The 23,166-nt window shown below is 49.9% G+C and overlaps 1 protein-coding gene across 1 annotated transcript in view; it reads right to left on the bottom strand.

Moving 5' to 3' along the window:
• LOC140717880 (leucine-rich repeat and fibronectin type-III domain-containing protein 4-like) overlaps positions 1-21,278 on the bottom strand; it is a 31,240-nt gene extending 9,962 nt beyond the window's left edge. The window contains exon 1 of the mRNA XM_073031607.1: positions 20,825-21,278. The gene's annotated coding sequence lies outside the window, so the exon portion shown is untranslated. The remainder of the gene's footprint in view (positions 1-20,824) is intronic.
• Positions 21,279-23,166: the final 1,888 nt, after the last annotated feature.

Here is a 23,166-nt window from a genome sequence, read left to right on the forward strand (position 1 = left end):
GAAATTTGTTTTTTTTATGGCATAAAATTACAACAGGACTGTACAAAAGTCTTGGGCACCCTAGCTATATATGTATGTGTGTAAAAGTCAGCCAAAAAAATCAATAACTAAATAAACTGAGTGTTATTTTGCCCATCGTGCCAGTGCTAGCCCTTTGAAAGTTCTCTCCGATTGGTCCAGCTCCCCAGAACCCACAGATCTCCCTTTGCAAAATAGCCATCTCCTTCCAGTTCTGTCAGTCGGAGTGAGGGGTGCGTGGGTACACACTCGCTCATCACAGCCTCTTATTGATCTTGGTGTTTGTAATAATTTTGCATTTCAGTGATGAGATGGAGATACGTCTCTACCAAAGGAGGTGTAAGGTGCTCCTTCCCTCCGCCAGCCCGCAGGTCACCCTCGGGCAAGGTGTAGCTTAGCCCCCGATCAGGGTGAGGTGAAGCCATAGGAGCAGGTGGTGGACGGTCGTATGAGCAGCCGGTGCAGATTACAAGTCCTGGTTATGTGACCACTGACGCCAGGCAGACAATCTCTGACGGGTATTGATAATGGCTGGGGTCACCCGTCTTGTAAAGACACGGCCCAGAAGAAGGCAGTGGCAAACCAGTTCTGTAGAACAATCTGACCTGGTCATGGGAAGACCGTGATCGCCCACGTTGTAGGACACGGCACATAACGAACAAACTGTTTGTATTAAGAACCAGCTGAGGAATGAAGAGTGGAAGTTGTTTTTGATTGAATTCCACCCCCCCCCCCCGAGCTGTTCATTCATAACATGAGTAATTCCTGGATTCTGCTATTACTGTCAAGCAAGACGAGTAAACTCCACTGTGAAGCAGCCTAATAGCAGTCACATTGACAGATCACTTAAATTCGGATTGCCAATACTCCCTCTCGCTGCTGCGAAACTCTGCCGCGGCTGCTGTAGGAAGCGATGAAATATCGTTTTGCCTTGCATGTGTCGTACAACAATTAAGAATTGCCGAGCAGAATTTTCTGGAACTGTAGTAAATGCAGCCAGGGATTTATAGAAGGAAGTACATTGTCTGTGTGAGTAACGCCTCATTGGAGCCTTCCGTCCTTTCACATGTACCGCCTGTTGGGAGGGCTGACACGACGAGGTGTCCTGGCGCCTTGCTGTTCCAGATGAGGTCAGCTGACAGTTAACACAGAACACTCTAGTTAACATCTGAGGGAGCGTTTGATGGCTCTGGGACTGTACGCAAAGCAGTTTCGAAGAATGGGGTGAGATCTCATTCAAACCTATTGAGTATTCAAAGGCCTTGATAGAGTGGTTGTGGAGAGGATGTTGCCTATAGTGGCGGAGTCTAGGACCAGAGGACACAGATAGAGTGGATGTGGAGAGGATGTTTCCTGTAGTGGGGGAGTCTAGGACAGAGGACACAGATAGAGTGGATGTGGAGAGGATGTTTCCTATAGTGGGGGGAGTCTAGGACCAGAGGACACAGATAGAGTGGATGTGGAGAGGATGTTTCCTGTAGTGGGGGAGTCTCGGACCAGAGGACACAGATAGAGTGGATGTGGAGAGGATGTTTCCTATAGTGGGGGAGTCTAGGACCTGAGGACACCGATTGAGTGGATGTGGAGAGGATTTTTCCTATAGTGGGGGAGACTAGGACCAGAGGACACAGATAGAGTGGATGTGGAGAGGATGTTTCCTATAGTGGGGGAGTCTAGGACCAGAGGACACAGATAGAGTGGATGTGGAGAGGATGTTTCCTATAGTGGGGGAGTCTAGGACCAGAGGACACAGACAGAGTGGATGTGGAGAGGATGTTTCCTATAGTGGGGGAGTCTAGGACCAGAGGACACAGATAGAGTGGATGTGGAGAGGATGTTTCTATAGTGGGGGAGTCTAGGACCAGAGGACACAGATAGAGTGGATGTGGAGAGGATGTTTCCTGTACAGGGGGGTTGTCTAGGACCAGAGGGTTTTGATTCTGTGAAGCTCATTGCTGGCCAGGCCTGAGTCATTGGGTAATTTAACGCAGAAGCTCTGATAGATTGTTGATTCGTCAGGGTGTCAAAGGTCACGGGGAGAAGGCACAAGAGAATGGGGTTGAGTGGGATAATAAATCAGCCAGGATAGAGTGGTGGAGCAGACTCAATGGGCCGAAAGGCCGAATTCTGCCCCTGTCTCTTCTGGGCTTATGATGAGTTATATTGGGTGCTGCACTGGTCGCCCGTTACAGGAGAGATATGGAGGCTTTGGAGAAGGAGGAGGAGGAGAGGTAATGCAGGCTTATGAGTTACAATGAGAGAAACATTCAAAAAGATATGGGGTGCCGTATCTCCACCCCGCAAACCGCTCAACCTCCTGCACTCTAAGGAGAACGCCCCCAGCTTCTCCTCATGCCCGGAAATCATTCCTACAAAACCCTTCTGAAGGGTCTGTGACTCAAACTGGGTGTAATTCTTAGGGTTCAGCAGCAGAAAGGGTGAGCAGCTCCTGGGTGTCACCCGTTCCCCAGCATCAACGGCATCTTCGAAAGGCTGCACCCGTCATTAGGGACCCCGAACACCCAGGACATTCCCTCCACTCAATGCTCAAATCAGGGAGCAGGTTTGTGGCCTGGGGGTAAAGTCCCTGGAGCCTGAAGACTCACACTCAACATTTTAGGAACAGCCTCTTCCCCTCTGCCATCAGATTTCTGGACGGACAATGAACCCATCGACACTACCTCGCTGTCTTTGCTTTCTTTATGCGCTACTTATTTAAACATTTCTCATTGTAATTGGTGGTATATTTTAAGTATTGCGCTGTACTGCTGCCATAAATTTCACAGCAAGTGTCAGTGATAATAAGCCTGACTCTAATGCTGTTGAGGAAAATCAGGCAGATTCTGGGGCGCAGAGGTGAGGACCCCAGGAAGGGCTTCAGCGCCCCTCGCACTTTCCAGGACCTCAACGTCCGTCCCTTTTTCCGGAAGTGTCTGTGGAAGAGAGCAAGCCTGAACCCAGGGGTCTGCGCCAGGAGGAATTCCCTTCCCAGGTGGCACCTCGTGCGATTGGCAGAGGGAAAGCGTCACACGCCCGGGGTGAAGGGAGTCAACAGTCATGTGGGCAAGGGAACTCGGAGGAAGTTAATTAGGAAGCGATTTATTCTGTTTAATTCCATTAACTTTTAAATGCTCAGAACCTCTTCCATAATCATTGACTCATTTGCTCTCAGGCCCACCGCGCTGGCCCTCCGGTAGCTGGACGGGCAGCAAGTAGAGATCTTTTCACTCTTCCCATCCCCACACCAGAATCACACTCTACCCATGCACACTTCTGCCGAAAGGAAGATGGCTATCAGGTTATAGCTAGGCTGCTGATTGCGGGGTGGTGGAGCAAAGCCCTGCAGCCCATCCAGTCTATGCTGACCGAGATAGTCTGACCCGTCTAGGGGTTCCCAACCTGGGGTCCATGGACCCTTTGGTTCACGGTAAGGCTGTATGGCATAAAAAAGGTTGGGAGCCCCTGGTCTACACCGGGGCCATATCCCTCCAAATCCCTGTCGTCCACATTCAGTACAGCGCAAAAGTCTTGGGGCACATATAAATAGCTAGGATGCCTAAGATTTGTGCACCGCACTGTAGCACAAAATTAGCTTCCTAATTAAGGTTTCCACTGAGGTTAGATTAGACTAGAACCAGAGGTTGTGACTGAATAGGTGAAAGGTGAACTGTTTGCGGGGGAGGTGGGAACGTTCCTCACTCGGCGTGTGGGGAGGGTGACAGTGTGGAGCGAGCTGCCAGAAGAAACGGTGGACGCAGGTTTGATTGCAACATTTGAGAGGAGTGTGGATGGGAGGGGATTGGAGGGTGCAGATTGATGGGAGTGGGTGGGCTAGATGGCGGAGGGGCATCTTTCTGCACATGGCGTGTTCTCTGACAGCAGAGGGTTTCTGGGAGGAAAGGGGCCACGTTGCCTCGCCTGCTGCTGTGGCAGAGAGCCGGCTGTGCACCGAGGCCTGGTCTCCGTGTGCGAAGGGGCCACGTTGCCTCGCCCGCTGCTGTGGCAGAGAGCCGGCTGTGCACCGAGGCCTGGTCTCCGTGTGCGAAGGGGCCACGTTGCCTCGCCCGCTGCTGTGGCAGAGAGCCGGCTGTGCACCGAGGCCTGGTCTCCGTGTGCGAAGGGGCCACGTTGTCTCGCCCGCTGCTGTGGCAGAGAGCCGGCTGTGCACCGAGGCCTGGTCTCCGTGTGCGAAGGGGCCACGTTGTCTCGCCCGCTGCTGTGGCAGAGAGCCGGCTGTGCACCGAGGCCTGGTCTTCGTGTGTGAGCAGAGAGAGCTCCAGCAGACCCAGGGCCAAGGCATTTATTGCTCTGAGAGAGCAGTGCAAGCACTTTGAACACGGAGCCGATTATCAACAAACTGCTGAAGCAAAGAAACAAATTGGGACACTGTAATTATCAGGCAAATTGTGTCACTTTCATCTACTGAAGGAGTTGTTTACAGAGCTTAGGGAAAAGCACAAATGCAGCACAGATGATTTCCTTTGTAGATCCCTGAATTAAATATTAACTTCTGCATTAACCCAGAGACATTAGCTCTGTTGCAAGGAAGAGATTGGCAGCCTTTCCACTGACTCCAGGCCTGTGTTTGAAAAATTTTCTGCATTATTTCCACACTTTCCTCAGATTACAACACAATTCAGGAGATTCTCTGCCGTTTCTTGTTTTTTCCCTTCTATATTTCTCTTTTTATGTCTCTCTGGTGCTTTGTGCTTCCTCCCCTCTCCCCCCTTCAAGGAGGGTCACATGGTAGGGGTGGTACTGAGGGAGGGTTGCACTGTGGGAGGGTTGGTACTGAGGGAGGGTCGCACTGTGGGAGGGGTGGTACTGAGGAAGGGTCACACTGTGGGAGGGGCGGGTACCGAGGGAGGGTTGCACTGTTGAGAAAGCATTATTTCAGGTTTGTCATCAAATCAGGTTTTGACCTCAGAAAGAAAAAAAAATACCCATGCCATCTTTTCAATTAGAATTTAACAAATGTTTATCCTCAGCCAACATCCTTGAAGCTTCCCATCATAAACCACGTGGCCACATTTTTGTGGCCCCTGTCCTGCCTTTGCCAGCGAGGGACACGGGCACGACACTCCTCAGCGGAGACTCGTGTGCTACAGATTGGCGGTGTTACAAATGCAACTACATTCTGGAGATATTTCAGTACTTTGTCATGTCCAGAGTTGTGAATTCTGCCGTCAAATTTCTACTTTGTTTTTCTAATTGGATTGTTTTCAAGTTCTTATGAATTATTTTAATGATTATAACTTGTCTTTGTTGGATGAAGCTGAATGATCTCAGGAATTAAACTGGGTGTGCCTGTGTGCCAGGGTGGAGAGGCGGTTTAGAACTGTAGGGCACAATTTTCAAATGAGAGGGGAAATGGTAACTTAATCACGTAGAGGGTGCTGGGTATATGGAATGAGCTGCAAGAGGTAGGTGCATTTACAACTTTTAAACAAGATTTAGTTGGGTTAATGGATAGAAAAGGTTTCGAGAAAAATGGGTAGAGGATACGGCCCAGTCCATCACGGGTAAAGTCCTCCCCACCACTGAGCACATCTACATGGGACGCTGCTGCAGGAAAGCAGCATCCATCATCAGGGACCCCCACCACCCAGGACGTGCTCTCTTCTCACTGCTGCCATCAGGAAGGAGGTACAGGAGCCTCAGGTCCCACACCACCAGGTTCAGGAACAGTTATTACCCCTCAACCATCAGGCTCCTGAACCAGTGAGGATAACCTCAACTCTGAACTGATTCCATCGTGAAGGAGGTACAGGAGCCTCAGGTCCCACACCACCAGGTTCAGGAACAGTTATTACCCCTCAACCATCAGGCTCCTGAACCAGTGAGGATAACCTCAACTCTGAACTGATTCCATCGTGAAGGAGGTACAGGAGCCTCAGGTCCCACACCACCAGGTTCAGGAACAGTTATTACTCCTCAACCATCAGGCTCCTGAACCAGTGAGGATAACCTCAACTCTGATTCCAGAGGGGGTAACCACTCAAATTCACTTCCCCATCACTGAACTGTTCCCACAACCAATGGACCCACTTTCAAGGACTCTTCATCTCGATATTTATTGCCTATTTATTTATTATTATTATTTCTTTATTTTTGTATTTGCACAGTTTGTTCTTCTGAGCAGTATCTTTACAAGACGGGTGACCCCAGCCATTATCAATACTCGTCAGAGATTGTCTGCCTGGCGCAAGTGGTCACATAACCAGGACTTGTGATCTGCACCGGCTGCTCGTACGGCCGTCCACCACCTGCTCCCACGGCTTCACCTCACCCTGATCGGGGGGAGTGGGGGGCTAAGCACCTTGCCCCAGGGTGACCTGCAGGCTAGCAGCAGTACAGTGTAATATATCACATCACTTACTGTACTGTGCACCCCAGCTTCATATATGTGTCTAAGACTAATGCACAGGGCCGTATTTAAAATAAACCTGTTAAAAATCTGCTGGCTGCTATCACTGTAAGTCAGGGGGCCACATTTATAGTGGCACTGTAATTTTCCCCTTCCCCAGTACATTTACTGTTGGTAAGATCCCTCAATCTGCAAATAGACTGTATTGTGAATGTGACCAGGCTTTGGAAATACTCTGTGTGATTGAATAGATGTGTGCAGATTGCTGATATATTTATATTAAATAGCTGGATTTATGAGGAACTCTTCCTCACAAGAGACTGACACGTCTCAGTTTGGGGATTTAAGAGATTGTTTGTGTTCAGTAAATGAACATCTGTTTCATCTGAAGCCAGAAATCTGTCTTTCTCTCTCCTTAATTGCTGGTGCTCCCTATCAGAGCCTGGCAATTTCTGCACGTGGATTGGCTTCATCATTTCATGAATGAAAAGGATTTAAATGAAATTTCTTTTCAGTGCCTGTCAGAACCTATTTTGACCTTCAAACGTTTCCTCTGCGAATGAGTGTGATCTATGCCAATTTGCATGAATTTAACTGCACTGGGGACACTGAAGCGCTGGGAAGCACTTGGGAGACAAATTAACCACTTGAGCTTCTGGAGATCTTTTAACTCCTGAGCATTGCCATGTATTCCCAAGACAATTAGATTAACCCACCATAATTGCTTAAAAATTCTTAGAGGGAGAGGCTGGTTCCCTCATCTTTCGAGTCAGATGTTGGCATTTAACACTGCTCAACGTTCGGCACTGTTGCCCGACAGAGCTCGGCGAACAAGCTCTTGCTCCTTGGCCGTAGCACAACTGGGCATCGAACTGCTAACTCAACAGAGCTCAGATAGCTCAGGCTGCACAACCGCTCCCCCCTCCCTCCCCGCCACCCTCGACCCCCCGAGCCCATTCCTACACACTCTGCTCACAGACGACTGCTGCCTGGCCAAACACCCGAGCAGTCAGATCACCGGTGACACGACCGGGGCGATGAGAGCCTGAGGCCTACTGCCAGGCATGTAACAGTAAACAATATTGATAGTTTGGAATGAGGTGAAGTTCCTCCACTGGATCTTCAGAAATCCCTGAAGAACTTGCCTGCTCATTCAGTCCGTATTTTAAAGACTAATCACAGATCTTGTGAGCACTGTAGAGTGGCAGGGGATGTGGGAGTCGACTGGGAGAATGGATATGTCGTCCGGTCATTCCCTGAGCTGTAGAAAGGGTTGTTTCAACTCCTATATAACCATATAACAATCACAGCACGGAAACAGGCCATTCCGGCCCTCCTAGTCCGTGCCGAACGCTTACTCTCACCTAGTCCCACCTACCTGCACTCAGCCCATAACCCTCCACTCCTTTCCTGTCCATATACCTATCCAATTTTACCTTAAATGACACAACTGAACTGGCCTCTACTACTTCTACAGGAAGCTCATTCCACACAGCTATCACTCTCTGAGTAAAGAAATACCCCCTTGTGTTTCCCTTAAACTTTTGCCCCCAACTCTCAAATCATGTCCTCTCGTTTTGAATCTCCCCTACTCTCAATGGAAACAGCCTATTCACGTCAACTCTATCTACTCCTCTCAAAATTTTAAATACCTCGATCAAATCCCCCCTCAACCTTCTACGCTCCAATGAATAGAGACCTAACTTGTTCAACCTTTTTCTGTAACTTAAGTGCTGAAACCCAGGTAACATCCTAGTAAATCGTCTCTGCACTCTCTCTAATTTATTGATAATCTTTCCTATAATTCGGTGACCAGAACTGTACACAATATTCCAAATTTGTCCTCACCAATGCCTTGTACAATTTTAACAATACAACTGTTGCAACTTCACTGACTAAAGCTATACAGCCTCACCTACACGAGAAATCTGCAGGCGCTGGGAATCCAGAGCAACACACACAAAATGCTGGAGAGACTCAGCAGGCCAGGCAGCATCTGTGGAGAAGAGTGAACAGTCGACGTTTCGGGCCGAGACCCTTCATCGGAAGAGGAAAGACGCCAGAATAAAACGGTGGGGGGAGGGGAAGGAGGATAGCTGGAAGGTGATGGGTGAAGCCAGGTGGGTGGGGAAGGAATCTCTCAGGAGGGGAGAGTGGACCATAGGAGAAAGGGAAGGAGGTGATAGGCAGGTGAGAAGAGGTAAGGAGCTAGAGTGGGGAAAGAGGAGGGGAGGGGAATTTTTTTTAACCAGAAGGAGAAATCAATATTCATGTCATCAGGTTGGGGGGCTACCCAGATGGAATATAAGGTGTTCCTCATCTTGGCACAACAGGAAGCCACGGACTTCCATGTCGGACAGGAATGGGAAGTGAAATATCTGGCCAATGGAAAGTTCAGTCCCCCGATTTACGAGTCTGGCCAAGATAGAGGGGTCTCATTGGGAGCAGCAGATACAGTAGCTGACCCCGCCCGGCAGGTTTGCAGGTGAAGTGTTGTCTCACCTGGGGCCCTGAATGGAGGTGAGTGGAATTACCCCTCACCTTTTATAGCCTATTTATATTTTCTAAGTCACCCAGCAGCCTTGAGTTGTTTGACTGGCCGGAGTGCACACAGTCTCATAACTGCTTTCACAGACCTCGTCTATTTTCTGATCTCACTCCTCCATCTTCAGTTCCTTCATTGGCCCACAGTCCATCGCTCAGTCACGAGCAAATACTTTAACTTAAGCGTCCAGACTTTCATAAAATCCCAGAGCTCCACAGCTAATGAACAAAGTATTTTCATATTCGCTGGTTTTAAAAATTTAGTTAGCGATAGGCCCTTCCTGCCCTTCAAGCTGTGGTGCCCAGCAAACCCACAATTCCAATCAACCATGCCCTCACCACAGGACAGTTTACAATGACCCCTAGCCTTTGGGCTGTGGGAGGAAACCCACGCGTTCCACAGGGAGCACATACAGAGACTCCTCACAGTGCGGCGCCAAAACGGAATCCAGGAAGGCCCCAGGCTCCACTTGTGCTGCTACCATGGCTCTCTCTCTCTCTCTCTCTCTCTCGTTGAGCTGGATTTAATGGCTTTGTTGGGAATGGGGTGATCGGCAGAGTTGGCAGGAGGAAGCACAGAGTGTGGCATAAAACTTCAAAGATCACAGGACACATCCGTCACCGTGTACAACCCTGAGATTCATCTTCCTGCGGGCGCACTCAATCAATCCATAATGGAGTCATAACCATAAACAGATTCAATGAAAGACCGCACCAACTTGGGCGTTCAACTGGAGTGCACAAGACAACAAACTGTACAAATACAAAAGTAAAGGAATAATAATAATAAATAAATATCGAGAACATGAGATGAAGAGTTCTTGAAAGTGAGTCCATGGGTTGTGGGAACATTTCAATGATGGGGCGAGTGAAGTTATCCTCACTGGTTCAGGAGCCTGATGGTTGAGGGGTAATAACTGTTCCTGAACCTGGTGGTGTGAGTCCTGAGGCTCCTGTACCTCCTTCCTGATGGAATCAGTTCAGAGTTGAGGTTATCCTCACTGGTTCAGGAGCCTGATGGTTGAGGGGTAATAACTGTTCCTGAACCTGGTGGTGTGAGTCCTGAGGCTCCTGTACCTCCTTCCTGATGGAATCAGTTCAGAGTTGAGGTTATCCTCACTGGTTCAGGAGCCTGATGGTTGAGGGGTAATAACTGTTCCTGAACCTGGTGGTGTGGGACCTGAGGCTCCTGTACCTCCTTCCCGATGGAATCAGTTCAGAGTTGAGGTTATCCTCACTGGTTCAGGAGCCTGATGGTTGAGGGGTAATAACTGTTCCTGAACCTGGTGGTGTGGGACCTGAGGCTCCTGTACCTCCTTCCCGATGGAATCAGTTCAGAGTTGAGGTTATCCTCACTGGTTCAGGAGCCTGATGGTTGAGGGGTAATAACTGTTCCTGAACTTGGTGGTGTGGGACCTGAGGCTCCTGTACCTCCTTCCCGATGGAATCAGTTCAGAGTTGAGGTTATCCTCACTGGTTCAGGAGCCTGATGGGTGAGGGGTAATAACTGTTCCTGAACCTGGTGGTGTGGGACCTGAGGCTCCTGTACCTCCTTCCCGATGGAATCAGTTCAGAGTTGAGGTTATCCTCACTGGTTCAGGAGCCTGATGGTTGAGGGGTAATAACTGTTCCTGAACCTGGTGGTGTGGGACCTGAGGCTCCTGTACCTCCTTCCCGATGGCAGCAGTGAGAAGAGAGCATGTCCTGGGTGTTGAGGTCCCTGATGATGAATGCTGCTTTCCTGTGACAACGTTTTGTGTAGATGAGCTCAGTGGTGGGGAGGGCTTTACCCCTAATGGGCTGGGTGCCAGACATTGCATTGTATTCGACATGATGACTCTTTGAAAGAGTGGTTTAACTCAGCTGACGTGGGGAAGCATTCCTATCTGACAACTCTAAAGGTGGCCTTAGAGGATTCAGACTGTTGTCAAATCCATCCTTTGAAGGCGGTTCTTGAGATTGATTCCAGAGACGAGGTGATTAGTGATCTGAGGAGAGAGGGTTCAGTGACCTGGAAGTACCTTCTGCAGGATGGGATGGGGGGGGGGGGTTCAGCGTGAGCGGGGGCTGCTGAAGGAGTAGATTAATGAAGATGTTAGGCAGCCTGCTCTGGGCCTGAACCCTGAGGAAGCTGCTGACCATGGATTCAGGAGTAAATAATCCCTTACGCAGACTGAAATGAGGTGTAAAACAGCTCAGCCACCTGTTTGAGACGTGACATGTTGACAGACAGCGGTGGAGTTCACACCCCGGGTACCCTGCTCAGGGGAGGGCCAGGGTGCCCGAGACATTCACACAGTACTGAATTCGTCAACGTGGAGCGGAGAGCGAGTTTGTAAATCTGGCGGGAACAGAGGATGTTGGGGATGGTGAGGGTGGGGCGCCGCGGGAGGGGTGTGGGACAGGGGGCAGAGAAGGAGTGTCAGGGGCGGGTACAGACACACCCAGCCCTGAGACACCAGGCAAGGTCATTTGATTCCAAACAATCGGTTTATTGATCATTACAGAATGTCTCTCTGGTGCTTCCCGCTCCCTCCCCTCTCCCTTCCCCTTTTCCCAACCATGATTCCCCTCTCCCTGCCCCCTTCCCACTCTCAGTCCACAACAGAGACCCAGATCAGAATCAGGTTTATCATCACTCACACACGTCAGGGAATTTGTTTTGCAGCCCTGGTACAGTGCGATACATAAAAAATTATGACATACTTATCTAAATTTCTCTTAAATGTTGAAATCAAAGCCTCTCCTGCCAGCAGCTCGTTTGGCCAATCCAGAGCCTGCATTCAGCTCGTCTCCCTCACAACCCATCCACGTAAGTGTCTTTTAAATATTGTTGATGTCCCTGCCTCAACTGCTTCCTCTGGCAACTCATTCCACATACTGAATGCCGTCACGGACATCACAGGGGAACAGTAATCACGTCTGGCTCAATTTAACATTGTGGGCTGTCAGTGGCGATATCGGGAGTGTCTACTACGTGCATCGGTTCTGCGTACAATGTTTCATGTGTGTACATTTGGTACAGGACTTAAATTCCATATTTCGTTCATGGTTTAGAGGAATATGGGCCAGATTTCAGCAGAGCGGACTAGCTGAGATAGCCATCTTGGTACACGTGAGTTGGGCCGAAGGGTTTGCTTCTGCCCTGTACAACCACGTGACTGTTCTTGGGTGAGCTGTTGAGTGTACATTGTGTGTGTGTGTCACTGTGACACCCCGTCACCAGATACACTGGCAGATGAGGGGGCCTTGCCGAACTCTCAAAGTCAACTGCTCACACTGGGGAAAATGTTTTCAAACACCAAGATCAAACATAGACAGAAGGCAGAGACAGGTAACGGTGGACACAGAGAGGGGAGTGTGAGGTAACGGTGGACACAGAGAGGGGGGTGTGAGATAATGATGGACACAGAGAGGGGGGTGTGAGGTAACGATGGACACAGAGAGGGGGGTGTGAGGTGACGATGGACACAGAGAGGGGAGTGTGAGATAACGATGGACACAGAGAGGGGGGGTGTGAGGTAACGATGGACACAGAGAGGGGGGTGTGAGATAATGATGGACACAGAGAGGGGAGTGTGAGGTAGATAGATAGATAGATAGATAGATAGATAGATACTTTATTCATCCCCATGGGGAAATTCAACATTTTTTTCCAATGTCCCATACACTTGTTGTAGCAAAAACTCATTACATACAATACTTAACTCAGTAATAATATGATATGCATCTAAATCACTAACTCAAAAAGCATTAATAATAGCTTTAAAAAAAAGTTCTTAAGTCCTGGCAGTTGAATTGTAAAGCCTAATGGCATTGGGGAGTATTGACCTCTTCATCCTGTCTGAGGAGCATTGCATCGACAGTAACCTGTCGCTGAAACTGCTTCTCTGTCTCTGGATGGTGCTATGTAGAGGATGTTCAGAGTTATCCATAATTGACCGTAGCCTACTCAGCGCCCTTCGCTCAGCTACCGATGTTAAACTCTCCAGTACTTTGCCCACGACAGAGCCCGCCTTCCTTATCAGCTTATTAAGACGTGAGGCGTCCTTCTTCTTAATGCTTCCTCCCCAACACGCCACCACAAAGAAGAGGGCGCTCTCAACAACTGACCTATAGAACATCTTCAGCATCTCACTGCAGACATTGAATGACGCCAACCTTCTAAGGAAGTACAGTCGACTCTGTGCCTTCCTGCACAAGGCATCTGTGTTGGCAGTCCAGTCTAGCTTCTCGTCCAACTGTACTCCCAGATACTTGTAGGTCTTAACCTGCTCCACACATTCTCCATTAATGATCACTGGCTCCATATGAGGCCTAGATCTCCTAAAGGTAACGGTGGACACAGAGAGGGGGGTGTGAGACACAGAGAGGGGGGTGTGAGATAATGATGGACACAGAGAGGGGGGTGTGAGATAATGATGGACACAGAGAGGGGAGTGTGAGGTAAAGGTGGACACAGAGAGGGGGGTGTGAGGTAACGGATACGGAGAGGGGAGTGTGAGGTAACGATGGACACAGAGAGGGGGGTGTGAGATAATGATGGACACAGAGAGGGGGGTGTGAGGTAACGATGGACACAGAGAGGGGAGTGTGAGATAACGATGGACACAGAGAGGGGAGTGTGAGGTAACGATGGACACAGAGAGGGGGGTGTGAGGTAACGATGGACACAGAGAGGGGGGAGTGAGGTAACGATGGACACAGAGAGGGGGGTGTGAGACACAGAGAGGGGGGAGTGAGGTAACGATGGACACAGAGAGGGGAGTGTGAGGTAACGATGGACACAGAGAGGGGGGTGTGAGGTAACGATGGACACAGAGAGGGGGGGTGTGAGGTAACGATGGACACAGAGAGGGGGGAGTGAGGTAACGATGGACACAGAGAGGGGGGTGTGAGACACAGAGAGGGGGGGAGTGAGGTAACGATGGACACAGAGAGGGGGGTGTGAGTTAACGGATACAATGAGAGGGGAGTGTGAGGTAACGATGGACAGAGAGGGGGGTGTGAGGTGTCTGTTACTGTTAGTGTATGCATGCATGTGTGTGCTGTGTGTGTGGGGGGGATGGGTAGATGTAGTATCGCAGTTCAAACCCCAGCCGTCGGATCTTTGTACCTGGTGTACCTGCCCCTCTGCCTGTAATGTACGGGTGTGACACAAGTCTGTGCAGATGGTGTGTGTACTGTGTACATGTTGTCATCGTACAGTCTGTGTGTACTGTGTGACCGTGTGTACATGTTGTCACCGTACAGTCTGTGTGTACATGTTGTCACCGTACAGTCTGTGTGTACTGTGTGACCGTGTGTACATGTCACCATACAGTCTGTGTGTCCGTGTGTACATGTCACCATACAGTCTGTGTGTACTGTGTGACCGTGTGTACATGTTGTCACCGTACAGTCTGTGTGTACTGTGTGACCGTGTGTACATGTCACCGTACAGTCTGTGTGTACTGTGTGACCGTGTGTACATGTTGTCACCGTACAGTCTGTGTGTACTGTGTGACCGTGTGTACATGTCATCGTACAGTCTGTGTGTACTGTGTGTCCGTGTGTACATGTCACCGTACAGTCTGTGTGTACTGTGTGGCCATGTGTACATGTCATCGTACAGTCAGTGTGTACTGTGTGACCGTGTGTACATGTTGTCACCGTACAGTCTGTGTGTACTGTGTGACCGTGTGTACATGTCACCGTACAGTCTGTGTGTACTGTGTGACCGTGTGTACATGTTGTCACCATACAGTCTGTGTGTACTGTGTGACCGTGTGTACATGTCATCGTACAGTCTGTGTGTACTGTGTGACCGTGTGTACATGTCACCGTACAGTCTGTGTGTACTGTGTGACCGTGTGTACATGTTGTCACCGTACAGTCTGTGTGTACTGTGTGACCGTGTGTACATGTCATCGTACAGTCTGTGTGTACTGTGTGTCCGTGTGTACATGTCACCGTACAGTCTGTGTGTACTGTGTGACCGTGTGTACATGTTGTCACCGTACAGTCTGTGTGTACTGTGTGGCCATGTGTACATGTCATCGTACAGTCAGTGTGTACTGTGTGACCGTGTGTACATGTTGTCACCGTACAGTCTGTGTGTACTGTGTGTCCGTGTGTACATGTTGTCACCATACAGTCTGTGTGTACTGTGTGTCCGTGTGTACATGTTGTCACCGTACAGTCTGTGTGTACTGTGTGACCGTGTGTACATGTTGTCACCATACAGTCTGTGTGTACTGTGTGACCGTGTGTACATGTTGTCACCGTACAGTCTGTGTGTACTGTGTGTCCGTGTGTACATGTTGTCACCGTACAGACTGTGTGACCGTGTGTACATGTTGTCACCGTACAATCTGTGTGTACTGTGTGTCCGTGTGTACATGTTGTCACCGTACAGACTGTGTGACCGTGTGTACATGTTGTCACCGTACAGTCTGTGTGTACTGTGTGACCGTGTGTACATGTTGTCACCGTACAGTCTGTGTGTACTGTGTGACCGTGTGTACATGTTGTCACCGTACTGTCTGTGTGTACTGTGTGACCGTGTGTACATTTCACCGTACAGTCTGTGTGTACTGTGTGACCATGTGTACATGTTGTCACCGTACAGTCTGTGTGTACTGTGTGACCGTGTGTACATGTCACCGTACAGTCTGTGTGTACTGTGTGACCGTGTGTACATGTCACCGTACAGTCTGTGTGTACTGTGTGACCATGTGTACATGTTGTCACCGTACAGTCTGTGTGTACTGTGTGACCGTGTGTACATGTCACCGTACAGTCTGTGTGTACTGTGTGACCGTGTGTACATGTTGTCACCGTACAGTCTGTGTGTACTGTGTGACCGTGTGTACATGTTGTCACCGTACAGTCTGCGTGTACTGTGTGACCGTGTGTACATATCACCGTACAGTCTGTGTGTACTGTGTGACCGTGTGTACATGTTGTCACCGTACAGTCTGTGTGTACTGTGTGACCGTGTGTACATGTTGTCACCGTACAGTCTGTGTGTACTGTGTGACCGTGTGTACATGTTGTCACCGTACAGTCTGTGTGTACTGTGTGACCGTGTGTACATGTTGTCACCGTACAGTCTGTGTGTACTGTGTGTCCGTGTGTACGTCACCGTACAGTCTGTGTGTACTGTGTGACCGTGTGTACATATCACCGTACAGTCTGTGTGTACTGTGTGTCCATGTGTACATGTTGTCACCGTACAGTCTGTGTGTACTGTGTGACCGTGTGTACATGGTGTCACCATACAGTCTGTGTGTACTGTGTGTCCGTGTGTACATGTCACCGTACAGTCTGTGTGTACTGTGTGACCGTGTGTACATGTTGTCACCGTACAGTCTGTGTGTACTGTGTGACCGTGTGTACATGTCACCGTGCGGTCTGTGTGTACTGTGTGACCGTGTGTACATGTTGTCACCGTACTGTCTGTGTGTACTGTGTGACCGTGTGTACATGTCACCGTACAGTCAGTGTGTACTGTGTGACCGTGTGTACATGTCACCATACAATCTGTGTGTCCGTGTGTACATGTCACCGTACAGTCTGTGTGTACTGTGTGTCCGTGTGTACATGTCACCATACAGTCTGTGTGTACTGTGTGACCGTGTGTACATGTCACCATACAGTCTGTGTGTACTGTGTGACCGTGTGTACATGTCACCGTACAGTCTGTGTGTACTGTGTGACCGTGTGTACATGTTGTCACCGTACAGTCTGTGTGTACTGTGTGACCGTGTGTACATGTTGTCACCGTACAGTCTGTGTGTACTGTGTGGCCGTGTGTACATGTCACCGTACAGTCTGTGTGTACTGTGTGACCGTGTGTACATGTTGTCACCGTACAGTCTGTGTGTACTGTGTGACCGTGTGTACATGTTGTCACCGTACAGTCTGTGTGTACTGTGTGACCGTGTGTACATGTCACCGTACAGTCAGTGTGTACTGTGTGACCGTGTGTACATGTTGTCACCGTACAGTCTGTGTGTACTGTGTGACCGTGTGTACATGTTGTCACCGTACAGTCTGTGTGTACTGTGTGACCGTGTGTACATGTCACCATACAATCTGTGTGTCCGTGTGTACATGTCACCGTACAGTCTGTGTGTACTGTGTGTCCGTGTGTACATGTTGTCACCGTACAGTCTGTGTGTACTGTGTGACCGTGTGTACATGTCACCATACAGTCTGTATGTACTGTGTGTCCGTGTGTACATGTCACCGTACAGTCTGTGTGTACTGTGTGACCGTGTGTACATGTTGTCACCGTACAGTCTGTGTGTACTGTGTGACCGTGTGTACATGTTGTCACCGTACAGTCTGTGTGTACTGTGTGACCGTGTGTACATGTTGTCACCGTACAGTCTGTGTGTACTGTGTGACCGTGTGTACATGTTGTCACCGTACAGTCTGTGTGTACTGTGTGACCGTGTGTACATGTTGTCACCGTACAGTCTGTGTGTACTGTGTGACTGTGTGTACATGTCACCGTACAGTCTGTGTGTACTGTGTGACCATGTGTACATGTTGTCACCGTACAGTCTGTGTGTACTGTGTGACCGTGTGTACAGGTCACCGTACAGTCTGTGTGTACTGTGTGACCGTGTGTACATGTCACCGTACAGTCTGTGTGTACTGTGTGACCATGTGTACATGTTGTCACCGTACAGTCTGTGTGTACTGTGTGACCGTGTGTACATGTTGTCACCGTACAGTCTGTGTGTACTGTGTGACCGTGTGTACATGTCACCGTACAGTCTGTGTGTACTGTGTGACCATGTGTACATGTTGTCACCGTACAGTCTGTGTGTACTGTGTGACCGTGTGTACATGTTGTCACCGTACAGTCTGTGTGTACTGTGTGACCGTGTGTACATGTTGTCACCGTACAGTCTGTGTGTACTGTGTGACTGTGTGTACATGTTGTCACCGTACAGTCTGTGTGTACTGTGTGACCGTGTGTACATGTTGTCACCGTACAGTCTGTGTGTACTGTGTGACCGTGTGTACATGTCACCGTACAGTCTGTGTGTACATGTTGTCACCGTACAGTCTGTGTGTACTGTGTGACCGTGTGTACATGTTGTCACCGTACAGTCTGTGTGTACTGTGTGACCGTGTGTACATGTTACCGTACAGTCTGTGTGTACTGTGTGACTGTGTGTACATGTTGTCACCGTACAGTCTGTGTGTACTGTGTGACTGTGTGTACATGTTGTCACCGTACAGTCTGTGTGTACTGTGTGACCGTGTGTACATGTTGTCACCGTACAGTCTGTGTGTACTGTGTGACCGTGTGTACATGTCACCGTACAGTCTGTGTGTACATGTTGTCACCGTACAGTCTGTGTGTACATGTTGTCACCGTACAGTCTGTGTGTACTGTGTGACCGTGTGTACATGTTGTCACCGTACAGTCTGTGTGTACTGTGTGACCGTACAGTCTGTGTGTACTGTGTGACCGTGTGTACATGTTGTCACCGTACAGTCTGTGTGTACTGTGTGACCGTGTGTACATGTTGTCACCGTACAGTCTGTGTGTACTGTGTGACCGTGTGTACATGTTGTCACCGTACAGTCTGTGTGTACTGTGTGACCGTGTGTACATGTTACCGTACAGTCTGTGTGTACTGTGTGACCGTGTGTACATGTTGTCACCGTACAGTCTGTGTGTACTGTGTGACTGTGTGTACATGTTGTCACCGTACAGTCTGTGTGTACTGTGTGACCGTGTGTACATGTTGTCACCGTACAGTCTGTGTGTACTGTGTGACCGTGTGTACATGTCACCGTACAGTCTGTGTGTACATGTTGTCACCGTACAGTCTGTGTGTACATGTTGTCACCGTACAGTCTGTGTGTACTGTGTGACCGTGTGTACATGTTGTCACCGTACAGTCTGTGTGTACTGTGTGACCGTGTGTACATGTCACCGTACAGTCTGTGTGTACATGTTGTCACCGTACAGTCTGTGTGTACATGTTGTCACCGTACAGTCTGTGTGTACTGTGTGACCGTGTGTACATGTCACCATACAGTCTGTGTGTACTGTGTGACCGTGTGTACATGTTGTCACCTTACAGTCTGTGTGTACTGTGTGACCGTGTGTACATGTTACCGTACAGTCTGTGTGTACTGTGTGACTGTGTGTACATGTTGTCACCGTACAGTCTGTGTGTACTGTGTGACCGTGTGTACATGTTGTCACCGTACAGTCTGTGTGTACTGTGTGACTGTGTGTACATGTTGTCACCGTACAGTCTGTGTGTACTGTGTGACCGTGTGTACATGTTGTCACCGTACAGTCTGCGTGTACTGTGTGTCCGTGTGTACATGTTGTCACCGTACAGTCTGTGTGTACTGTGTGATCGTGTGTACATGTTGTCACCGTACAGTCTGCGTGTACTGTGTGTCCGTGTGTACATGTTGTCACCGTACAGACTGTGTGTACTGTGTGATCGTGTGTACATGTTGTCACCGTACAGTCTGTGTGTACTGTGTGTCCGTGTGTACATGTTGTCACCGTACAGACTGTGTGTACTGTGTGACCGTGTGTACATGTTGTCACCGTACAGTCTGTGTGTACTGTGTGACCATGTGTACATGTCACCATACAGTCTGTGTGTACTGTGTGACCGTGTGTACATGTCACCGTACAGTCTGTGTGTACATGTTGTCACCGTACAGTCTGTGTGTACATGTTGTCACCGTACAGTCTGTGTGTACTAAGGCTTTCTGTTCTGCTGATTCTAACTGTGAATTGTGGTGTTTGTGAGTCCGTTGCGTGGGCTGCCTCTCTTCCTCAGTGTACTCTGTGGCGATGGTAATGTGGGTGTATGTTTGGTGAAGAAGGAACTGTGAGGTGTGTGTTTAACTCAATTCTGCTGCAGCTCGCGGCATCATTCCCTCTTTCATTTATGCTTGACGCAACGATAGATGATGGAAAGTCAAGACTGTGTGTGTGTGTGTTTGTTTGTTTTGAATCTACACTAATTCTTTGCATGTTTCTCTTTCTCTGGCTCAACATTCACTGGTGGAACGATCTATATGCCGTCTGATCACCTAAGTACTATTGCATCGCCTGGGTGTAGGAATTTAGTCAGGAATTCTGGGTGGAGAGAGCTAAATTCTAATAATTTCTTTATTAATTTGTGCATCTGAGGAATCAAAGCTGAAGAACTTTGCCTCGTGGGAAGATATAGATGGGGAAAAAAGCATTATTGTGAGGGCTGGCAGTGGTGAATGGTCTGTGTGTGTGTGTGTCTGTCTGTGCCTGTGTGTGTGTTTGTGGGTGAGCTGTTTAATATTAGCGAGAAGGTGTAACAAAGACATTCTACCATTTTCAGCAGTTTGACACATTGGTAAAGAAACCTGACCGACCCCCCCGCCCCCCAAGTCAATCACTTTGCCCTTTGTAAAATTGTACTGCAGCGAACATTATTTATTAACGCAGGTCCGAGTCAGTCCCGGTCTGTTGGGAGACTGTTTAGCATGCGGTACCGGCCTGCCTTGTTTCAACACGCTCAAACAAACCGGCCCAAGGGCGCGCCAGATTTGAGAAACCACGATCTGGTGCAGGTGGGGCAGATTTCACCAAGCCCGTCGTGTGGGTTTGCAGCCACACGCTGGAGAGCCGGTCTGACTCGCGTCCGGGAACTCAAGGGTTAACACCTCTGCACAAGCACAAACACGGCCACAAACGCACACTCATTACACACAATAAAAAACTCTTTTCCGTAGTAACTCCTGGCAGCTTGGAAATGACCTTCACATGTTAATGGCAGCGCACGGAGCGACATCGCGGACAATCTAACGCCCCGTGGTGTGCATTACACCTGGCATGGTTATTTTCCTTTTTCGCTGTGCCTTTTTTATTAAGTTTACCTTTTTCTGGAGGGGCATTCAGCCCTGAAACGGCGAACGTATGCCTTCCAATTTCCCAGCCACTGTCTGTCCTGTATTCCTGTCAAACGGAGCCTGCTGGTCCATCTTCATCTGGTCGTCATTCGATGCAAAGGGATTGTAACGGTGTGTGTGTGTGTGTGCGTGAGTGTGTGTATGTGTGTCCTTTCTTTTCAGTAAATCCTTGGAATGTAGCTCAGTTTAACTCGAGCGGTTCGGTGGCTCCAGAGAATCGCCTGCATCTCTATCGGTGACTGAAAAGAGCAGAGATCGACTCCAAACGAATCTGCTTACTGTCTAACGCTCCTGGTGCTCGTTCCCCCCCGTTCTCTCTCTCTCTCTCTCTCTCTTTCTGTCCCTCCCTCTCGCTCTCCTTCTCTCTCTGTCCCTCTCTCTCTCTCCCTCTCTCTCTCCCTCTCCCTCTCCTTCTGTCTCTCTCTCCTCTCTCTCTCTCTCTCTCTCTCTCTCTCTCTCTCTCTCTCTCTCTCTCTCTCTCTCTCTCTCTCTCTCTCTGTCCCTCCCTCTCGCTCTCCTTCTCTCTCTGTCCCTCTCTCTCTCTCCCTCTCTCTCTCCCTCTCCCTCTCTCTCTCCCTCTCTCTCACTCTCTCTCCCTCTCCATCTCTCCTCTCTCTCTCCCCTCTCTCTCTCTGTCCCTCCCTCTCGCTCTCCTTCTCTCTCTGTCCCTCTCTCTCTCCTCTCTCTCTCCCTCTCTCCTCTCTCTCACTCTCTCTCCCTCTCCATCTCTCCTTCTCTCTCTCTCTCCGTCTCTCCTCTCTCCCTCCCTCTCCTTCTCTCTCTCCCAACCTTTCTCTCTCTCGCTCCCCCCTCTCTCTCTCACTCCCCCTCTCTCTCTCCCTCCCCCCCCTCTCTCCCTTCTCTCTTTCACTCTTTCCCCTCTTTCTCTCTCTCCTTCTCTCTCTATCTCTTCCCCTCTCTCCCTCTCTCTCTCCTACCCCCCTCTCCCTCTCCCCTACCCCCCTCTCCCTCTCTCCTACCCCCTCTCCCTCTCCCCCTCTCTTTCTCTCTTTCTGCCTCTCTCCGCTTCTCTCTCTCCACTGCCAGTGATTTATTTCTTCTTTCTCACTGTCTGGATGATTCTCTCTCGATATCTCCCCCCATTATTCTTGCTGTTCCGTCTCTGTCCCCCCTTCCCCTCACCTCTCCCCCATACTGCCTCCCTCTCTCGGCCTTCTCCCCCAACTCCCTCCCTCTCCCTCTCTCACTGCCTCAGCACCAGAGCAGATGACACGGACAGATTGTATTTCCCTCGGCACCTCTCTCACTCACAGCCTCCTCCTCCGGCCCTGTCAGTCCGGGACGGTCCAGTCTTCCGAGGCGGCCGGGCTCGTCCCTGCTCTCCCCCCGCCTCCCCTCCTGCCCACAGCGTCCCTCGTTGTCAGGAGATTAACGCCGGTGAAATGCCACTGCAGACTGCAGCCCAGCTCCCTCCGATCGCAGGTGAAAGGAGCTGCCTCTGGATCGAGAGCGGGGACAGGGAGCCGAGTCGAGAGGCGCCAGGGGGCGAGTGCGGGAGGGGGCCACCATGGGCTGTTCTGACACTGCCTTTTCAAACGTACAACAGGGCACAAGGCTGAAGCACGGCACTGGCACTCCAGCCCACGATGTTGTGCCGACTTTTTACAGGAACAGAAAGAGGCCGTTCAGCCCATCATCTGTCTGCCATCCCCTCACAAACCCACTCTCCTGCCTCCTCCCTGTTACCTCCGACGCCCTGACTAATCAGGGACCTGTTAACCTCTGCTTCAAATAAACCCGGTGACTTGGCCTTTACAGCTGCCTGTGGCAATGGATTCCACAGATTCAGCACTCTCTGGCTGAAGAAATTCCTCCTCATCTCCGCCCCTTTATACCTCTGATCCTAGACTCCGCCACTATAGAAAACATCCTCTCCACATCCTCTCTATCTGTGTCCTCTGGTCCTACACTGCCCCACTATAGGAAACATCCTCTCCACATCCACTCTATCTGTGTCCTCTGGTCCTAGACTCCCCCCACGATAGGAAACATCCTCTCCTCATCCACTCTATCTGTGTCCTCTGGTCCTAGACTCCCCCACTATAGGAAACATCCTCTCCACATCCACTCTATCTGTGTCCTCTGGTCCGGGAGTCCCCCACTATAGGAAACATCCTCTCCTCATCCACTCTATCTGTGTCCTCTGGTCCTAGACTCCCCCACTATAGGAAACATCCTCTCCACATCCACTCTATCTGTGTCCTCTGGTCCTAGACTCCCCCACGATAGGAAACATCCTCTCCACATCCACTCTATCTGTGCCCTCTGGTCCTAGACTCCCCCACGAT

The sequence above is a fragment of the Hemitrygon akajei genome, chromosome 28, assembly GCF_048418815.1.
Source record: "Hemitrygon akajei chromosome 28, sHemAka1.3, whole genome shotgun sequence".
Classification (NCBI taxonomy): Eukaryota; Metazoa; Chordata; class Chondrichthyes; order Myliobatiformes; family Dasyatidae; genus Hemitrygon; species Hemitrygon akajei.